Source organism: Arvicanthis niloticus, chromosome 25 (assembly GCF_011762505.2).
Source record: "Arvicanthis niloticus isolate mArvNil1 chromosome 25, mArvNil1.pat.X, whole genome shotgun sequence".
Taxonomy (NCBI): Eukaryota; Metazoa; Chordata; class Mammalia; order Rodentia; family Muridae; genus Arvicanthis; species Arvicanthis niloticus.
Window position 1 is genome coordinate 14870827 of NC_133433.1, and position 9264 is coordinate 14880090.

Here is a 9264-nt window from a genome sequence, read left to right on the forward strand (position 1 = left end):
GCCGTTCTCTCTCTCTCTCTCTCTCTCTCTCTCTCTCTCTCTCTCTCTCTCTCTCTCTCTCTCTCTCTCTCTCTCTCTCTCCCTCTCTCTCTTTCTCTGTCTCTCCCCTCCCTCCCTCTGTCTGTCTGTCTCTCTCCCTCTCTCCTTCTCTCTCTTGCTTCCTTTCTTCTTCTCTTCTTTCCATTAATTTATTTATGAACTTCACATCTTGACTGCTGCCAACCCTCCTTCCTCCCTCCTCTTCCAGTCCTTCCCTTCCTTCTCCCCAAACTTTCCCTCTCCCCAGAGAATGGAGAGAATGGAGGCTCTCCATGGGTGTCCCCCACCCTGTCACAGCAAGTCTCCACAGGGCTAGGGACATCCACTCCCTCTGAGGTCAAACAAGGCAGCCCAGTTAGGGGAACAGCTTACACAGACAGGTAACAGCTTTAGGGACAGCCTCCAGTTGTTGAGAGACCGATATGAAGATTGAGATGCACATCTGCTATATATATGCAGGGGGCCTAGGTCCAACCTGTGTATGCTTCTTGGTTGGTAGTTCAGTCCCCATGTGTCCAGGTTTGTTAACACTATTTGTCTTTCTATTGAGTCCTTGTCCTCTTAGGTTCCCTCAGTCTTTCCCTCAGCTCTCCCTAGGAGTCCCTGAGCTCCTTCTAATGTTTTTCTGGGGGTCTCTGCATCTGTTTCAGTCAGCTGAAGGGTGGAGCCTCTCAGAGGACAGTTGATAGTCTCCTGTCTGCAAGCATAACAGCATCATTAATAGTGTCAGGGATTATTGCTTGCCCATGGGATGGGTCTCAAGTTGGACTGATCATTGGATGGCCATTCTCTCAGTCTCTACACCATTTTTCTCCCTGCATGTTTTGCCTAAAGGATAAATTTTGTAGGTGGTTTGGTGCTTTTGTTCCTCCACTGGGAATCTTGCCTGGCTATAGGATGTAGTCTCTTCAGAGTCCATATTCCCACTGATATAACAGCTAAGGCCACTCCCAGAGACCCTCATAGACTCCTAGGAAAACTCCCATCCCAGGTCTTTTGAAAGTTATAGAGATATCCCCAACCCCACTCCCAACACCTCCAGGTGCAAATTTCTATTCATTCTCCTAGCCCTCTGGCCCTCTCTCCTGTCTCTCTCCACACCTGATCCTGCTATGCTGCTCCTGGGCGTATACTTAAAATATGCTCAATCATACCACAAGGACACGTGCACTATTATGTTCACAGCAGCTTCTTTTTTATAATAGCCAGAAACTGAGAAACAACCTTTAGCCAAAGAATGGATGCAGAAAATGTGGTTAATTTATGTAATGGAACACTATTCAGCTATTAAATTCAAGGACATCATGAATTTTTCAGGCTAATAGATAAAACTAGAAAATATCATTTTGAGTGAGATAACAAGGTCCCAAAACTATACATGGTATGTACTTACTTATAAGTGAATATTAGCCATAAAGTATATGATACCCACAATACATTCTACAGATCCAAAGAAGCTAAACAAAAAGCATTCACTGGAGGATGCTTGAATCTCACTCAGAAGAGGGAACAAAAGAGTCATAGGAAGCAGATGGAGGGAGAGAACTGGATGGGAGAAGAGATGGAGAGTTCAGGATTAGCCTGCTTTCATATATAACATAGGACCACCAACCCAGTGACGCCACTGCCTACAATGGACTTGCCCTTTTACCAAAAATTACTAATTGAGATTTTGTTCTTCAAGCTTACCAGCAGCTCAATCTTCTGGAGGCATTTTCTTAATTGAGGTTTCCTCATCTCTGATGACTTTAGCTGTGTCAAGTTGGCATAAAACTATTCAACCCAATAACATACCAGTTCTACAATAGAAATATGTATACAGAAGCAGAAAATCCCCAAATGAAATCCATTCTCTATACAGTGAATATTATTAGATTGTTAATCAATAGCAAAACAGGATATAAAGTTTTATAGTTATAGAAAGAGGTGCTAACAGTTATTATTGTATAATTACTCTTATTATTTTGTGAGCACAACCATAAGATGAGTGTTTGTTGGGTGGTTCAGATGTTACAGCATGTGTGTGGATGTCAGAGGATAGATTTTTGGATGAGTTTTTTCAGGCAAACCTTTTTGAGTTTCAGTGGTTAAACTCAGGTTTTCAGGCTTGTGGGGCATGAGTCATTGTTTGCTGAACATCTAGCCAGCTAATCATTACCTATTTAATACAATATTATATTAAATTATTCATAATTTATTAAAATATAAAAAATACGCACAATTAAATAAAACTCGAGCCTTCAATAAACAGAATATTTTATATCTTAAGCATTTAGGGCATCCATCTGGAGAAAAGATCTAACACTTGATTTTAAATTCAATTTTGCCTATTTTGTAATATTCCATACATTATATATTTGAGAACTCACTGTTATATGATCACGTTATGCAATATTAGAATCAAGATCGCATTGTAACATAAAGATAAACTTGCTAATACTGTACAGCCTATTTTTCTGTGCCTCATGGACCCTGAGTCTGAAGGAGAAGCAAGAAGCTACTAGAATTTCTGACGGCTCCCGTTGCCCTGAGCTTCTTCAACAGGGTCTTGCTCTCTCTGCATCCACATTCAGCAAGATTCCAACACGATTAAATGTTTGTCTTCTATATTGTTAGATAATTAATTCAAATGGCAAAAGTCACCTCTGTGTTGCTATAAGAAATTTTTTGCTCTCTGCCAGACATTGTAACTATTTATTTAAAATTATGAACTAGTGCCGAGATCACAATTGACGATCGCTTAGCTTTGTTCTTAAACCAATCTGAAATAATTCTCCATCTTGGTGGTACTTAGTGCTTTTGTACATAATAATTTTTCTTTCATGCAGAGGTTTCACTTCTCTTCACAGGACCTGGTAGTTTTTAACATTACAGGTTCCCAGGCTTTTAAAAATAATCCCATATATGACACTATTGTTATATTTCTTTGATTTTTAAAGACAATTTATTTAATCCTTTTTTTTACACTCCAGATTTTATCTCTTTTCCGGTGCACCCTCTGACTGTTCCCCATCCACATCCCCTGTCTTCACAAGGATGTCCATACCAGACCACTCCACTCCCTGGGGCCTCCAGTCTCTTGAGGGTTAGGTGCATCTTCTCTGACTGAATCCAGACCCAGCAGTCCTCTGCTGTGTATACGTCGGGGGCCTCATATCATCTGGTATATGCTGCCTGGTTGGTGGTCTAGTGTCTGAGAGATCTCAGGGATTCATGTTAATTGAAACTGCTGGTCCTCCTATAGGGTCAACCTCCTCCTCAGCTTCTTCCAGCTTTTCCCTAATTCAACCACAGGGGTCAGCAGCTTCTGTCCATTGGTTGAGTATAAATATCTCCATCTGACTCTTTCATGTGCTTGTTGGGTCTTTCAGAGGGCAACCATGATAGGTCCCTATGTTTGCACCAAGTACCCACATAGTGCATATATATATATATATATATATATATATATATATATATATATGCATAAAACATCATACAAATAAAAATAAATTCTAATAATAGGTACTATTATACAATTAACAAATGTATGGTATATTGCATAAAAACTCACGATCCTATTTCCTTCATTTTCTTTGATATCATACTGGCTACAACAGATAAATTATAATGTATTGCAGTATAAAAAGAGACATGCTGTACTTGCCCCTGATTGTATAGGAAATGCATTTCATCTTTCACTATTATTACAATGTTGCTACTAGAAATTTTAAAGGCGGACCTTTCTTTTTTTTTTATTTATTTATTTTTTTATTAGATCTTTCATTTACACTTCAGATACCATCCCGTTTCCCCATTCCCCCCCTTAGAAAACCCCTATCCCATGCCCCCTTTTCATTTTGCATTTATACATTTTTTTAAGAAATGTTAATCATAGGCTTTATAAGTTTGGTATTGTTCAATCAGAGGTGTAACCCACTACCCAACCTAGATATATCAACTATCTTTGACTGGTGGAGATACATGAACATCTGCTTCCCTGTCTCCCCCCTCTATCTCTCTTTCATCACCTAGCTTCTCCTCTCCTTCTTCTTCTCCTCTTCTTACTCCTTTTCTTCCTCTCAGTACTCCTCCCACCTTAGCTCCTCCTACACATCACCCTTCCTGTTAAAAGGAAACTTTTCTCTCAAAATACAATTAGAGCATAATTATGCCTATTTGTACCAGTGAGGTACAAGATAGTCCTAATACCCAGTCCATCCTTTTGTTGACTAACCAGCACCTCTGTCATCTATCCTAACTAAAACACTTAGTTCTGAACCTGGCTTTTTCCTTGGCTTTAGGATGAATGTCAGCTGATGACCATACACTCAGATCTTTTCTCTCAAAGTAAATAGCTATAAGTTTTCAACCCCATCAGAAATCCAGAATGACTGAGTTGACTATAATTGTGGGAAGCACAAAGCATAGCTTCTAAAACTTAGCCAATTTATAGAGACCTCTGAACACCTGGACACTCGCTCTACTTCAAAATGTTGGAGCATCTGTTCTTCTGCCTTCTGGCCCAGGATCATCTGACAGACCTTAGTGCTGCAGAATTATTAAGGGCTGATTACTCTGTCTAGGCAGATATAATCAGTCGACTATTCTGCAAGTGTGTCCTTTTCTGGACAGTAATTTGTCTGTAGAAGGAAAGTTGTAATTCTTGCCTAGTGGCTGTCTCACCACAACTGGAGTAACTCCAAGGATGCTCAATTTCTTCTTAGAATTTAACATAGGAAGCTGTCCGGAGCAGACAGGTATCTAATGAAAATGAACATTAATACTGAAATGTTTGTCATGTCAATTCTAAGGATTTCTGATGTTTTGAAAACCAGCTATTCATGTAAGGTAATCTGGACTGTTGCCTGTTAACTCCACTCAGCTATTTCTAAATAAAACATAGAGAACACCCTTATAATAAACTCCAAGTCATGAATTTGCTATAGTCCCTTAACTCACAGGCTGACCATCTCAAATCAGTTAAAAAAGTTAAAGAAGGACTGGGTCTAAGCTTTGTATTCCTAAGTGTGTTATACTGGTACAATGCCTATGAGAGTAACAATATTCATCTCACTCATATCACTAAGAAGCTCATGCCAATGAAAACCTTAAAATTTGTAAACAAAGTAAATTGGTGCCATTTAAGAATTTATATCTTCATCTTGATATTAATTATACAGATTTCTACTAGTAGGTTATGGCTATGCAATAAACCCTAGCTAATCCTCTCTATTCCGACAAAACCACTATTTTTCCCTAGGGAGACAGCCCAACATTTACCACCTTAGTCCCCATGCCCAGGGAATAGGGGCACTGACTCATCATTAGCTTCTTCAAGCTGATTATGGGCGTTGAGATATTAGAAGAGGAGTGGGGGGGAGAGCAAGTTGACAATCCTCTGATGCTGTGTCTTCGCTGCCTCCAGATGGAATTCACGGACCTCAGAGGTTTGAGCAGGTCTGCCCAGCTTGCTTGTTGAGTAGATACACCAAGGCTGATCATTCTGCAATATACAATTCTCAAAACAAATTTTAGTATCAAGATAGTTTTTTTTTTTTTAAAGAGGGCTGACATTTTATTAAGAATGTTGGTTCTAACCGCTTTTCTATTTTTCCCCTCTTTTATTGGATATAATATTTACATTTCAAATTTTATCCCCTTACCATATTTCCCCCACCACCCAGGAACCCCTTATCCCATCCTCCCTCCTCCTGCCTCTATGAAGGTGTTTACCCACCTACCCCCAGCCTCCCTCCCCACCCTCAGATTCCCCCCCCTCAGTGCTCAGCCTTCAGGATACCAATGATCTTGTCTCCCACCTATGCCCAACAGGGCCATCCTCCCCTACATATACAGCTGGAGTCATGTGTCTCTCCCTATGTGCACCTGGGCTGGTGGTTTAGACCCTGGGGAGCTCTGGCTGGTTGGTATTCTTGCTCTCCTCACAGGGCCACCAGCCCGTATCGTTCACGGTTCCCTCAATTTACTCTCTAACTCCTCCATTGGGAACTTTGATCAGATTAATGGATAGCTGTGGGTATCTGTCTCTGGGTATGTCCGACTCTGAGAGACCTCTAAGGAGACAGCCTTATCAGGCTGCTGTCAGCTTTCCCATCCTGACATCCCTATCAGCGTCTATTTTTGGTGACTGCCTATGGAATGAATACCCAGACACAATGGTCTCCCTACAACCCCCCCTTCAGATTCTGACCCACACTTTGTCTCCATATTTGCTCCCTTGGGTATTTAGTTACTCCTTCTAAGAAAGACCTAGGCATCCTCACTTGTTCTTTCTTCTTCATGAGCTTCGTGTCGTCTGGTAGTTGAATCTTTGTTGTTTCAAACTTTTGGGCTAATCTCCGCTTATCAGTGAGTAAATACCATGTGTGTTCTTTTGTGATTGGGTTACCTCACTCAGGATGATATTTTCTAGATCCATCCATTTACCTAAGAATTTCTCGAATTCATTATTTTTAATAGCTGGGTAATATTCCATTGTGTATATGTACCACATTTTTTGTATCCATTCCTCTGTTGAAGGGCATCTGGGTTCTTTCTAGCTTCTGGCTATTATAAATAGGGCTGCTATGAACATAGTGGAGCATATGTCTTTGTTATTTGTTGAGGCATTTTCTGGGTATATACCCAGAAGTGGTATAGCTGGGTCCTCAGGTAGTGCTATGTCCAATTTTCTGAGGAACTGCCAGACTGACTTCCAAAGTGGTTGTACCAGCTTGCAACCCCACCAACAATGCAGGAGTGTTCCTCTTTCTTCACATCCTCGACAGCATCTACTATCACCTGAGTTTTTTATCTTAGCCATTCTGACTGGTGTGAGGTGGTATCTCAGTGTTGTTTTGATTTGCATTTCCCTGATGACTAAGGATGTTGAGCATTTCTTAAGGTGCTTCTCGGCCATTCGAGTTTCCTCAGTTGAGAATTCTTTGTTTAGCTCTGTACCCCATTTTTTAATGGGGTTATTTTGTTGTTTGGCGTCTAATTTCTTGAGTTCTTTGTAAATATTAGATATTAGCCCCCTATCAGATGTAGGATTGGTAATGATCTTTTCCCAATCTGTTGGTTGCCATTTTGTCTTGTTGACAGTGTCCTTTGCCTTACAGAAGCTTTGCAATTTGATGAGGTCCCATTTGTCAATTCTTGATCTTAGAGCATAAGCCATTGGTGTTCTGTTCAGGAACTTTTCCCCTGTGCCTAGGTATTCGAGGGTCTTCCCCAACTTCTCTTCTAATATTTTCAGTGTACCTGGCTTTATGTGAAGGTCCTTTATCCACTTGGAGTTGAGCTTTGTGCAAGGAGATAAGAATGGATTAATTTGCATTCTTCTACATGTTGACCTCCAGTTGAGCCAGCACCACTTGTTGAAAATGCTGTCCTTTTTCCACTGGATGAATTTAGCTCCCTTGTCAAATATCAAGTGACCATAGGTATGCGGGTTCATTTCTGGGTCTTCAATTCTGTTCCATTGATCGTCCTTTCTGTCTCTGTACCAATACCAAGCAGTTTTTATCACTACTGCTCTGTAGTACAGTTTGAGGTCCGGAATGGTGATTCCCCCAGAGGTTCTTTTATTGTTGAGAATAGTTCTCGCTATCCTAGGTTTTTTGTTATTCCAAATGAATTTGTAAATTGCTCTTACTATCTCTATGAAGACTTGATTTGGAATTTTGATGGGTATTGCATTGAATCTGTAGATTGCTTTTGGCAGGATAGCCATTTTTACTAAATTAATCTTGCCAATCCAGGAGCATGGGAGATCTTTCCATCTTCTGAGATGTTCTTCAATTTCTTTCTTGAGAGACTTGAAGTTCTTGTCATACAGATCTTTCACTTGCTTTGTTAGATTCACTCCAAGATAATTTATTTTATTCGTGGCTATTGTGAAGGGTGTCATTTCCCTGATTTCTTTCTCTGCCTGTTTATCCTTTGAGTAGAGGAAGGCTACTGATTTGTTTGAGTTGATTTTATATCCAGCCACATTGCTAAAGTTGTTTATCAGGTTTAGGAGTTCTCTGGTGGAAGTTTTAGGTTCACTTAAGTATACTATCATATCATCTGCAAATAGTGAAATTTTGACTTCTTCCTTTCCTATCTGTATCCCTTTGACTTCCTTTTGTTGTCTAATTGCTCTAGCTAAGACTTCCAGTACTATATTGAATAGGTAAGGTGAGAGTGGGCAGCCTTGCCTAGTCCCTGATTTTAGTGGGATTGCTTCAAGTTTCTCTCCATTTAGTTTGATGTTGGCTACTGGCTTGCTAAAAATATGGAACGCTTCACGAATTTGCATGTCATCCTTGCACAGGGGCCATGCTAATCTTCTCTGTATCGTTCCAATTTTCGTATATGTGCTGCCGAAGCGAGCAAGGCGGACCTTTCTTATTTCTTTTTATTACCATTATGACAAAAGACTTTTATCATGACTATGTGTTGAACTAAAAATATTCCCTCTTTCACCTATTAGGTCCTCATTGCCTCTACTGACTGAATCATGTAGATGAATGCAGACTAAACAATATTGTTAATCACAGAAGAGATGCTACTGAGGGTATTATTATTTTTATTGTAATAGTTGATATTAGATACTTCTCTTCATTTACTTTTGTATTTTCCATTTAAACTGATGTAAATTGTACAAATTTGTGGGGTGCCATATTGTACTTTATTACAATATGATGCTCCAGTTTTGGTAAACATATGTATCAAATATTTATCACTCAATTCTTTTTTTCTTACTTTTTAAAGTAATATACTAAATTTTTACTGTTGTAGCTTGAATATTAAATGTGTCCCCTAGACTTACATGTTTAAATACCTGATCCTCAGTTGATGGTACTATTTGAGAAGGCTGTAGAAACTACTTGGTTGATTCTAAAGTGGTATGTGTCCTTTATTGGATGCAAGGTTTACAGCTTTGTAGCCTGGGCCCATTCATTTTGCTTTCAGAATATATCAGTTCAAAGACTCCAGCAAGCATGCCTTCCCTGCCTGTTGTCATCATTTCTCTTGTGATGGATCTATTCCTCTGAAACTGTCAGTCAAAAAAAAAAAAAAAATCCTCTTCCCCAGTTTGTATTTTCAGGGTATTTCATTACAAAAACAAAGAGAACTTGAGATAATCTCTGTTCTGTTGCTACTTTACTATGAAACAGAAAGCAGCATGACATAGTTCTTCTTCCTATAGCATTTCATCGAAGCCTTTCGTATTCTGCATCATTATAAAGTTTC

At 39.6% G+C, this 9264-nt stretch overlaps 1 non-coding gene across 1 annotated transcript; it reads right to left on the bottom strand.

Moving 5' to 3' along the window:
- Nucleotides 1-8296: 8296 nt before the first annotated feature.
- LOC143438671 (U6 spliceosomal RNA) lies at nt 8297-8403 on the bottom strand. Its single transcript, XR_013107376.1, has one exon. It is a non-coding gene; the product is annotated as a U6 spliceosomal RNA (small nuclear RNA).
- Between the last annotated feature and the right edge of the window lie 861 nt (nt 8404-9264).